Source organism: Stigmatopora argus, chromosome 19 (assembly GCF_051989625.1).
Source record: "Stigmatopora argus isolate UIUO_Sarg chromosome 19, RoL_Sarg_1.0, whole genome shotgun sequence".
Classification (NCBI taxonomy): domain Eukaryota; kingdom Metazoa; phylum Chordata; class Actinopteri; order Syngnathiformes; family Syngnathidae; genus Stigmatopora; species Stigmatopora argus.
The window spans coordinates 13,850,956-13,863,111 of record NC_135405.1 but is presented as its reverse complement, the minus strand read 5'-3'; the positions used below and the strand labels follow the sequence as shown (position 1 = coordinate 13,863,111).

The 12,156-nt window shown below is 42.8% G+C and overlaps 1 protein-coding gene across 1 annotated transcript in view; it reads left to right on the top strand.

Moving 5' to 3' along the window:
* The first annotated feature begins 588 nt into the window (after window positions 1-588).
* hbs1l (HBS1-like translational GTPase) overlaps window positions 589-12,156 on the top strand; it is a 37,272-nt gene continuing 25,704 nt past the window's right edge. Inside the window, exons 1-5 of the mRNA XM_077586626.1 lie at window positions 589-616; window positions 978-1,094; window positions 2,053-2,108; window positions 7,194-7,271; window positions 10,780-10,883. The gene's annotated coding sequence lies outside the window, so the exon portion shown is untranslated. The remainder of the gene's footprint in view (window positions 617-977; window positions 1,095-2,052; window positions 2,109-7,193; window positions 7,272-10,779; window positions 10,884-12,156) is intronic.

Sequence of the window (12,156 nt, the reverse complement as noted above, 5' to 3'; positions counted from 1 at the left end):
GTGAGAAAAGCTGAAAGAAGCACTAGTAGGATTAGCACGGCGCTGCAGTAGAGATTAAGGACCAAACACACACACACACACACACACACACCGTCAGATAGAAAACCAGCTTTTGTGGACTTTTCTCCTTGAAACAAGTTTTTTTTGGTCAGTGTCCATTTCGCTCTCTTCGCTTTTTTACTCCTTTCCGATAGACGTCCAATCTGCAACCGGCAGCGATCCCTTCTCTTTGAGTGCCATTGACAGCAATAGATGATCTATTATGTCCCATCCTTGCCATCCCTCTCACTTTGCACGGATTGCGCACCTCGTGTCATCAACGAGGAAAAAAAAAGATAGCTTCCGAGTCAAGTTAGCCTGTCTGTTTGCTCCGCGCGCTAGCCAAAGAATGCGTTCAAGCTAGCGATGTCTGGGCTCAGCAACACTTGAACACACTTGAGCCTTTTCCCCAAAGCGCCGTCATCGTTCCGGGGGAGCCATTATTCACGTCGCCGATCCGGGAACATTGGATTCCTGTTTAATGGGACGGCAAAACCAGGCGTCGCGGGAGGGGGGAGGGGGGGGTGTCGGGGGGCGGACGCCGCGACAAACAACGTGTGCCTTTTTTCACTACGATGTAAGATGCTGTTTTTATTTTGCATTGAAATAAGACCGGAAAAAATGTCGGTTGTCTTACATTCGGGGTCTAGACATTGTACCCATTCGCAAAGCTAGATGGCGCCAGATATCTTTAAAGCCAATGTTTTTGTTAATGTGGTTATTGCAATATTGTTTTTCATTTACATTTCAAATTTACAAATGTGATTGCACCTTAGTTGACATATTGAAATGTTCAGTTATTGCATATAACATACAACAAAATAACATCTCTTTCTTCTTCTCTTTCTCTCCAATATATTGTGATCATCATGAGTTTCTGATAGGGTACTGTCATTATTTTTTTGAGAAAAATTAAATTTGCTGTTCCATTTTTGCAGGGGTCCCGATTGGTCTCTCCGTGCTTCTGGCGTCAATCGAAGAAAGCATCAAGTCGGAACCCGGCGGCGAAAGCACGCCGGCCGCCGAACCGCCCACTTCGAAGCGTTGGACTTCCGGTGAGTGGAATAAATCAAATGCGCGCTCCCTCCGGCCGCCGAGTCGATCGCTAGTAGACGAGCGGTCCGTTTGAAGATGGAGGCCCGGCCGCTCGTCTTAAATTTTGCCCAGCGGTCCCGCCAACGTGTCGGCGCGTCATCAATATTGCAGCGGTGGAACGCCACTCTAAACAGCCATGGCTTATTCATGAGCCCCAAACGCGTCTGCCGCTTCCCAACAAACACTTATCAAAGAAAAGGGAGGCCCGGCGTCGGCGTCGGCGTCGGCTTCGTCTTCGTCTTCCCGCTCTAGTCAAAATCATAAATCATTTTTTGGGGGAAAAAAGAAATCATCTGACGTGTCACGCGCGGATCAGAGAGCACCGCTGAAGATCAGACGCCCTTTTCCCCTCCGCCAGCGGGGGGTGCCGTGTACTGGGGAAAGCAAGTCCCACGGCCAATCGGAGATCAGACAACGTTTCCGGGAGGATGTTTTTCATTTTAAAGAAGCAAATAAAAAGCAAATGGGAAGGAGCACGTCAACAGCAGACATTTTTTTTAATCTCCAAATCATGATCACCTTTCAAACTTTCTAGAAGACGGGGAAAAAAATCAAATCGTCTGCAACCACACAAATAATTAAATACATTTCAAAACATGATATTCAATTAAAATATTCCAAAATAAGCCAGAGATTTGGATGTTAAAAATTCATTCAAATATCGGATTCAGTGTTCCGGAATGAATAAATAACACCGTATCAAAGCGCGCCAGGCCTCGGTTTCAGCGGCCGTCCTCGTTCGTCTTCATTTTCCCAGCAAAGACGACGACGACGATGGCACGTGTCACGTCCCTGCCGCGGCAGAAGGAAGCTCGTGATATGGCGTCCCGGCAAGCGGCAGATGTTACGCGGGCGATAGCGCGGCCTCGTCCGTCCCGGCGTCCTGTCATCCTCTTGTTTTTTTTTTTGTGCGTCCAGGTGGAAGAGCGCAAGAAGGCGGGACTCCGGATCAAAAAAGCACAGTCAAGAAATAAGTAAGTTTTTTTCTTTTTTGCTTTCTTTAGGGGACCAATAAGAAGCAAAGTTTATGGCCTCCCCTGACCCCACCCCACCCCAACGCCGTTTCTGTCCAACATTTTGCCCCGGACGCTCGTTCCCCTCGGCAACAACAAACTTGACAGTCGCGTCCATCACGAGTAGACTCGTAAAAAAAAAAGTCGCGGGAAGTTGGCTGGCGGCCACTTGATGGTCATATTACAGATTTTTTTTTGGGGGGGGGCATCCGTCAAAGTAATTTTAGCCCCTCCAGACATTTTTTTTCTAGGCCACATCAAATATGGCCGAGCCACAAAAAAAGTCTGCCCATAAATACGTCGCCGGTCCGCCATTGTGCTTTCAAGCTAACGCTAGATGGTCGTTTCGGAGATCTTTGCGGTGCTTTCAAAAAAAAAAATCCAGCCCCCCGAGACAGTTTTCCTGAGATACATCAAATTTGGCAAAATCTCAGCAAGCCATGCCCATAAAGACGTCGCCATTCCGCCATTGCGCTTTCAAGCTAACGCTAGATGGTCGTTTCGGAGATCTTTGCGGTGCTTTCAAAAAAAAATTCAGCCCCCCGAGACAGTTTTCCTGAGCAACATCAAATTTGGCAGAGCCACAAAAAAAATCTCAGGAAGCCATGTCCATAAAGACGTAGCAATTCCGCCACTAGATTCTTATTTCCAAGATGCTTGGGGTGCTAAATTGTGTCCCTCAAGCCACTTTTCTTGGCTAACATAAAATGTCTGACAGCTCCCCCCCCCGATGAGTCATCACCTTATTGTGGTGCTGGGGGGAGGCAGGGAGGGGGGGGCGTATCCCTACCATCCTAGGAGCTATGTAGTAGTTGTAGTAGTACAATCAATCAGGAGTGCTTTAAAATGTCACATTTGCAGGAAAAAAGAGCTTCTTATGTATCATTTCCGCGAGGTCACCCATTCCACATTTGGAAGACGTCAATTCATTTGGCCTTTCAAGCGTGAGAATGCTGAGCCGTATGCAAAAATTATTAAAAAAAAGACAGAATCTCATTTCCACTCCATCCGTCTGAATGACAATGACGCAGACTCCTTCCTTATTATTCCGACGTGGGATTCATATAGTGGGGCGTTTTGCACAATGAGCGTGTTTATGAGGCAAGGCGCATTAAAAGGTTAATTCTCGCCGCCCGCGGTCATTATTCATCCCGCCACATCGCGCAAACTTCTTCACAAGCGCCGTAATTGGCGAATTTGCGCACGTCGGCCGTCGTGGCAATGCTTTGCAGACATTTGGAAAATCACCTCATTGCAAAATAATCCAAAATGCAAACGTCTCGACAATTAAATCCAAATTAAATCCGTGAAAAATAATATACGTAACAGGGTCCAAAGAAAATAATCATGACAATTTAATTTAAAAAAATGCAATTACATTTTTTCATAAATGAATTAAGATAAGGTAAGGTGTCCATGTTTAAGCTAAACATTTTATATAAAAAATGAATGCCATTTAAAATATATATATTTTTAAAAGAATAATGAACACAGAATTAATGACCTTTTCTATAGTTTCCAACGTTGCTTGTTAACTTTGCAGCTAATTCCTCATTTTATGGAAGCTCGAATATTTGTATCTCAGTACACGTGTAAACATTGCCACCTGCAGGCGACATAGCCAAACTGCATTGTGCCTCACAGTCGAATTATCTTGAAATAATCCACTATGTTAATCAATACGCGAAAGCCTTAATTACGACTGGGTTTTTAATGAAAAAACCGGAAAAAATCTTATCTTATTTATGACTGGATTTGAAATGTTGGGGTGCTTCCAACCCTGGCCGCTAGAGGGCAGTTTTTCCAAAGAAATTCTCTTCGTTTATTATTTGAATGTTTCATTTTTCAAGTGCGAGAATGCAGAGCCATATGCATAATATATATATTTTTAAATTACATTCCTGAATAGAACGCCCACTCATAGTCTATGTTTGCTGCTCATGAGTAGAAAATCTCATTGAAATGATGGCTACTCTTGGGGTTAAAGGTCAACAATGTTGCATCACAAGCGAGTGAGTGACAGACACGTGCGCCTTCCTCTTTGCTCTTGCAAAACAACTGGAGTACTCGTAGTACTCGCTCTTGTCAAACGGTGAGGAACTTGTCGCCTGGAGGGGAAGTGTGTAGTTGAAAAAAACAAAAAACAAAAAAACAATAGCAAAGCTCAATGAAAGCGAAGATCCCTTTCCCTTTTTGGGCCGTAATATGAAAGACGTTAGCATCTGGCTTTGTTTGTTTTCTTCCTGGCGGACCCAGATTTTCAAATTCCTCTTTTTGTTTAAATAAAAATACAATTTGGTCGTTTTTGCTACATTTTTCATTTTTTTTTTAGCATTTTGAACTCATTGGCCGCCATTGACAATTCATTGGGCACCAAAAATGGATTGGACGTCGTCAGTGAAACATTTAAAAAAAAAAAATGCCATTTTTTTCCTCAGTATTTGAATGAACAAAAACAAGTTGAGCAACGATCAGCCGGTTTTGAATATGGCTAGCGAAAGTTTGGCCTTGTGCCATGCCCTCCCCTCGCCAAAGAGGTGAGGATCCGGCCCAGCAGGAAGACCTTCCTTCCCTAGCGAGTGCGAGTGCGAGTCGGGACTTGACGGCCGCTCCGGACCCGGAAAAACGGGATTCCGATCGGGCGACGTACCTCCAGTTCCCACGAGAAAAAAAAACTTTGCTCTTTTTTTTTTGTTCCCTCCCGCGAGGGAGCTTGAAACCTTGTTGGACGGCCATTCACGTCCATGTGTTGCACTCCAGGAGAAGCCAAGGTGGCTGAAATCAAATCGTAATACGTTAAAAATAGCTTTCTTCCCAAAAGGCCACAAACACAGGCACAAAAACAACAGATTTTTGTCATCGCCCGTTGACAGGCACCCAAAATAAAAAGGCTAAAAAACGTATTTCCCCCCCCCCAAAAGGCCATGAACATGAATGAATGAACTTGTTGGTCCCAAAGTGTGTTTATGTTCCATTTCGGCGGCGGCAGGTGGGAATTTTTCTCCCCAAAACGCCGACTCACTCTTTGCATGTGATTTGCATGTTTTTGCATGAGGCCACGGGTCCATTCGTGGTTCTGTTTGCTCCGAAAAGAAAGAAAGAAAGGAAAAGAAAAGAAAAGAAGCTCCCTCGAGGGACGTCAATGTTGTTGCTGGGAGATGTTTATCAGATGCCTCCATTTTTTTTGTTTTTTGGGGGGGGGGGTTGCTTCACGTCTTGTGCAAACACGGGGCATAGAAGAAGCACGGACGGGCGCTGTTTGCACAGCGCCGACATCCGGCTGCCTTCTGCGCGCAACCGCAACTTGGCCCACGTGACCCATTTTAATCCCATAAGTGCGTGGAAATATTATATGGATAAGCATTGACGAAGCACAAGGGAAAAATGAATTGAATTATTTTTTTTAAACAAACTCCCAGCAATAATGACAGTGTCTTAAATTTGCCAAATGGCTTATTTTTTATTCTGAACATGACAGAAAAAAATGTATATAAAATAATTTTAAAAATTAAATGTATATTTCAAAATATAGTATAAAATGTTTAAAATGTGATTCATAAAAAAATCCCTTTTACATTCTGTATTTTAAATGACTCCTTTTTTTCTATGTATTTGTTTTTGGGGCTTTTATTTTCATCAATTTTTCTATGTATTTGTTTTTGGAGCTATTATTTTCATCTATTTTTCGATGTATTTGTTTTTGGGGCTATAATTTTCATCTATTTTTCTATGTATTTGTTTTTGGGGCTATTATTTTCATCAATTTTTCGATGTATTTGTTTTTGGGGCTATTATTTTCATCTATTTTTCAATGTATTTGTTTTTGGGGCTATTATTTTCATCTATTTTTCTATGTATTTGTTTTTGGGGCTATTATTTTCATCTATTTTTCGATGTATTCGTTTTTGGGGCTATTATTTTCATCTATTTTTCTATGCATTTGTTTTTGGGGCTATTATTTTCATCTATTTTTCGATGTATTTGTTTTTGGGGCTATTATTTTCATCTATTTTTCAATGTATTTGTTTTTGGGGCTATTATTTTCATCAATTTATGGATGTATTTGTTTTTGGGGCTATTATTTTCATAAATTTTTCGATGTATTTGTTTTTGGGGCTATTATTTTCATCTATTTTTCAATGTATTTGTTTTTGGGGCTATTATTTTCATCTATTTTTCTATGTATTTGTTTTTGGGGCTATTATTTTCATCTATTTTTTAAACGTCAATTCAGGCTTTAGTTGAAGAAATAGCCAATCGCTAATGAATTAAAAGACGCGTTTCCACCTTCCATTCTTTCTGAAATTGGACGTCTATCGTGGTCGACGGCAGCCGTGCGTCGAATAGGAAGTAGTGTGGTGTTATTTTTCCTGTTGATCAGGATGAGCGACACACGGAGAAGAAGCTGGACCGGTGGGTGTGACAATTACAGTACGCCACCTTCCCACCGTCCGTTTCCTATCCATTTTTTTTGTTTTTGTTTTTTAAGTTTTTTTTTTTTTTTGGGTGTGTGCACCTTATCAAAAGCCAGTGTTTCCTGTTTGCCAATCCCATCTCTGCCCTCCCGCAAACATCTGCCACTCCATCATTGAGGAGCGTCTTTTGAAAAAAAAAACAAAAAGAAAAAAAGAAAAAGAAAAGGCAGGATTTGGAAATTTGTGTGTGGGAGGCCCGGCGCAAACACTTTTACTTTTACTTTTAAATTAGAGAATTGTTTCCCCCTCCAATTTTTTTTAAATTATCTAGGCTTAAAAATTGTGTGCCGTTGTAAATTCAATTAAAAAAAAATTAAAGAATTTAAAAAAATTGCCATTGACTGCAATAGACGACAAGTAACAAATACACACTTGCAGCACTCGCTTTAAAAACGTGCTTTTTTCTCTATTTACAGCTGGGATGGTAATGTTGTTGTTGTTGTTTTGGCCAGGAAGTTACCCTCTCTCTAACTTCCTCCCGCAGAGTCTCCACGTGCGGCGTTGGCGGCAAATTTGGAAAATGCCGAGGATGCCATTAATTTGACTTTGTTCTTTCGGCTTTCTTTTTCAGCGGCGAGAAAACGGGAGCGGGAATCCCGTCTTTTAACGGCCTCCCTGATAAAGACGCCAAGACGGCAGATGGTACGCGGTGAGTGGATAAGATTTGGCCTCCTTCTTGTTGCTCGGAACGCAAACGGGGGTCGGGGAGTGCTTTTTCAGGGATTTCCCCAATCGCTATCTTGCGCTCGCAAAAGCCCATAAAGTCTGCCTAATGAGCCCTGCCTGGCTCATTCTTACATACATCGACCATTGATGCATTATTTTCCGTTTAAGTGATGTGATATTCACTGCCGTCGCCAGAACCACATAAATCCATCAAACTAAATCAGGGGTAGGGAACCTATGGCTCGGGAGCCATATGTGGCTCTTTCCATGGGTACATATGGCTCTCCACTAACCTGTGAGGTCAAATATGGAAATCATTGGTGAGAGAGCTGAGTCCCAAACGCACTAACAAGAGCGTCACTACGGCGTTGACACTACCTGTACCCTTATTTTAATCATAATTTTGCTTTTTATGACTCTTCTGCTTGATCATCATTGATACTGATTTTGTAAGCCACCACATGACAATGTTGTCAAAAGAAATCAGACTATTTGTACGTTAAAAGTGATGAAATGACAAAAAAAATAAAACTGACACTCATATATTTTTACTTTTCAATTCCGAGAATGGCTCTCAAGAAATAACATTAGAAAATATGAATTGTTTATGGCTCTCTCTGTCAAAAAGGTTCCCGACCCCTGAACTAAATAAACACGTTCAAAACAAACCAACGCCACTCTCGTAAAGAACATGAATTGAAGCAGGAATTGATTTCATTGCTAATATATCGGGATATCATGATTAATCACCATATTGATACAGTCTCCCCTCGACGATCGCAAATTCACTTCTTTGCGATTTTTTCTGCTACTAATTATTTAAATATATGTTTTTAAAATTCATAAAAATGTGAAAATCCACGCTGAAACTCATAAGCAGTCGCTACTAGCACAAAAAAAAAGTTATAACAGGGGTGACCCTACGTTGCAATTTTTCAATTATGTCTGGTCTATATTAACCGTGATATTCGAGGGATGACTGTATATTCTGACAGCCTTAATAGAGCCATCAATTTGAGGGGGTCCCTTGGATAGTATGTCCTCCCTAACCCCGTACGTACACCCCCCGTCCTCCCCCGTCCTCCCCCCCTTTCGTCCCACGTGCAACAAACCCCAAAACCACAGAGCTCCCAGTCAACTTATCACCAGTCAACAGTCGCCCCGTTGGCTGGTCTGCGGCGTGACCACGGCGTGCGGGTGCGAGGCCAGATAAGCCGTGGCGGGACGCTCACCAAGACCCAAAGAAAAAAGAAAGAAAGAAAGACATCCCAAGAAAACACCGGCCATTGTTTTTTTTTCTCCTTATTTACGAGGCGAACACCTCGGCTCTTGTTGACTGTCAACACGGGCAAATTGTTGGGTAAACTTAGCGGCTTAGCGGTTAGCGCGCGGCCGCGCTTCACCTGCGAAGCGCCCAAAACAAGCCCACTTTCTCATTTAACCCTTTGCGGGGCCATCATCCAAATTTGACATTGATCGCCATCAGCTAGTCGAAAAATTGAGAGACTTTTTTTGTCTTTGTTTTTTTTTCTTCTCCCTCCTTTTGCGTATTTGCTTTTGTTCTTTTTTTTCTTCCAAATGCTGACTGTTGAGCCCACAGGCTTTTCTCCATTTTCCTAACAGGAGCCTATTATTAACATGTACACACACACACACACACACACACACAAACACACGCCCAATATTCAGCTCATGTTAGGTTTAACTCGAATATTTGGTCTTACGTCAATACAAATCAATTGAAGAAGTTAAACGGTTGTGTAACATACTTCCAAATCAATCTAGAATCGTTTAAAATGGCTTTTTTTTACATTCTATTTCTTTTGTACTCTTTCATTTTATCGAAAGCGCAGGTGTTGACGTCAGGGCGGCCATTTTGTTTGACAAGAGGCGTCGCGCTCGGTCGGAATAATTGTGCTTTTTTTTTCTCAATGAGTTCAAGGTCAGTCGGGAGCCATTTTTTTATTTTTTTTGTGGTTCGCATCAGTCAAGTGGAGCGTGATGGCCACATGTGAATCCACTTGTCAGCATCGCTTAGACACAACAATGGAACGCAGGCGGCGAGACCACCGGGGGAGGGTGGGACTGGGCAGGGCGAGGAAGGGCAGGACGGCAGGACGGCAGCCGGCCACTAGATATGCTGGGAAAAGTCACCAAATTACAAATACCGTATTTTCACGACTATATGGCGCATCGTATTTTTAGCCGCAGTGTCAGTAACGAGTGCTATTTCTGTATTTTAAACACACAAAGGACGCACCGTTTTTTTAGACGCATATATATTATATATGAATATCTAACCGGAATAGCGCTGGCTACCGGAAGCAGCCCCAGACTCTATTTCCGGTTTCCGGTGCGCAGTGACTGCTGGGAAATATAGTTCTTGCACGCTACACCCACACGCTAAAAACACGTTTTTAAAAAGGCAACGGAAGAAAAACTGAGTTGATGTATACAGGCCACAATCCATTGGGTGTATTGACAAAAGAACTACTACATATCCCAGCAGTCACTGCGCACTACTTTGTCTATGGGAAAATAGTAGAGTCGGTGTACCCTATCAACTGATTCATTTGATTTTATCGTGATAACAATTTTAGTATTGGTCCATATATAAAGCGCACTGGATTATAAGGCGCCCTGTCTATGTTGGAGAAAATGTAACACTTAAGTGCGCCTTATAGTCGTGAAAATACGGTACAATCATTTCAGCGCTTCACCCTTTTCACTAGACGTCCAATAGGGAAGACTGAGAATGAACTCAATGGGTTATTTTTTTTAATTACAAAGTTAAAGTAGCGCTTGTAAAAATAAATAAATGTGAAAATCACGTAGCCATTTGTCATCCTGAAATGCAAAAGGTAAGTATGGCTTTAAGGCAGGAAATTGACAAGCGGACATTCCTGTCCATTTGAAATGAAGTTAAAGCGCAAGCAGTACTCGAGTACTCCAATACTTTCCAATCACACACACGCAAACACACACACACACACACGGCAAGAATGGCCAGATTGAGCAGATAGCGGCGCCGACGTGGCGACTGTTGGCGCTGCGGGCCGGCCGATTAGGGCTCCTCGCTAACAGTTTGCGCCGCGTCCAGATTTCACCCGCGTTCCTTCGTTGGTTCGTTCGTTGGCGGACCGTTTTTTTCCCCCTGCTTTGTCAACCCGACAAATAAAGGGGCAAAAAAACAAAACATACGACATGTGCCCGTTGGAGATAGGCCTCGGACGATAACGCTAGGTGATGCGAAAAAAGTGGGTCAGGCCGCTACTTGCTAACTGTGTCGATGCCTCGAAAATTGAAGAAAACGATGGAAAGAGATGAACATTTCCACCACTAGAAAAAAAACGTTACGTTAGCGTGTGGGCTTTTAGCATCTTAACTACAGTGTAATGAATTGGAAGTGTTTGATCGTTGGATGTGGAAAGCGGCTCGCCTCATCTCGTGATAAATGACATTGACATTTGTCTTTTCCAAATCTATTTTAGGGCTGCCACAATATCTGGAAATGGGGAGAACTCCAAGTCCTCCAAAAGTGGATCACGAGACGCCCTCCAAGAATCCATAAGAAGAGCAAGCAAGCAAGCAACAGGTACCTACCAAAGGACGCTATTATTTCCCTTCTCGGTCTCGCACCCGCGTTCCTATTCACCTGGCTAAATCAAGCAGAAGGAAGGGCGTTTTTCAACGTGGAGGAGGTTTTTTTTCTTAGGGGTTCTCCCCATTTTGGGATGCAAAATATGGCCATAAATTTGGATACAATTGGCCGATGTTTTTTTTCTTTTTCTTGTCTTGTAGCAACCTTTTTTTCTCCCCTTTTTTTTCTTTTTTTTTTCTGTCCTTTCTCTCCCCCCTCCTTTTATTGGTACCTCGGAGGAACGATAGCACCGGGCTGGTTATCAGGCCGCAGCAGGGCCGCCGGCCCTCCTACCTGACCGCCGCCCTGGTATCTCCGACCGCAAGAGCGGCCGGGGAATGAGGAAATCAGACCCGACTAATCTAGGCCGCCCACCGTACACACACACATTCTGACTCTGTGTGTGTGTGTGTGTATATGGCGTGCACGTACTATAATAGTATAGTAAGGGGCGCAAGAGCCCGCCGCTTCTGCAACGTCCGGCTATAAATCCATTGCGACACGGCAAACTGAATTTATGAGCCAATCTGCTTACGACAGACACGTTTGATTTGAAAAGGGAAAGGAGGACGGCTCGGCTCGCGGGGGGGGGAAAAAAGTCAAATTGACAGCCTTTTACAACTTCTGCTTTTCTATCTTAAAGACATCCGCATCTCCCCCACCTCGCTTTTAGCCCCCCTCCCTTCCTTGTCGAAAAATAGAAAAATACAGGGACTTGCACCGGAGCTCTGGGGACCGCCGACAAGTTAGCTTGCGTCCAAAAATATTCAATCATTTTCAAATTTACATTAAATTGCTCTCTTTTTTACTCACTACTACAACTCATACTCCGTGAAAGAGTCATATTGATCCAAAAATGTATTTTTTTTAAGTCAGCTGTTTAGCAAAGTGCTAATCTTTAGCTAACTGATGATGTCGAAGTGTGCGTCTTCATTCAAAACACCAAAAACTTCATTTTTTTGTTCGTCATCCTTGTTGGAAATACTTTAAAACACCAAATATAGATGATAATAGCGGAATAAAAGAGTAAATGCTCCAGTTTCTGTCATTAAGAATGACTATTTTTTTAAATGTTAGTGCAAATGTATTTATTTTTGTTCATCGCACGTTTACTTTTTGTCAAATGCTTCCAAACACGTAGCATCCATTTTTTTTGTGTCAGCAGACACCTGCTTCAGCGGGCGTCTCGTGGGATCGCCTGTCGTATTTTTTTTTTACGGGGGGGGTT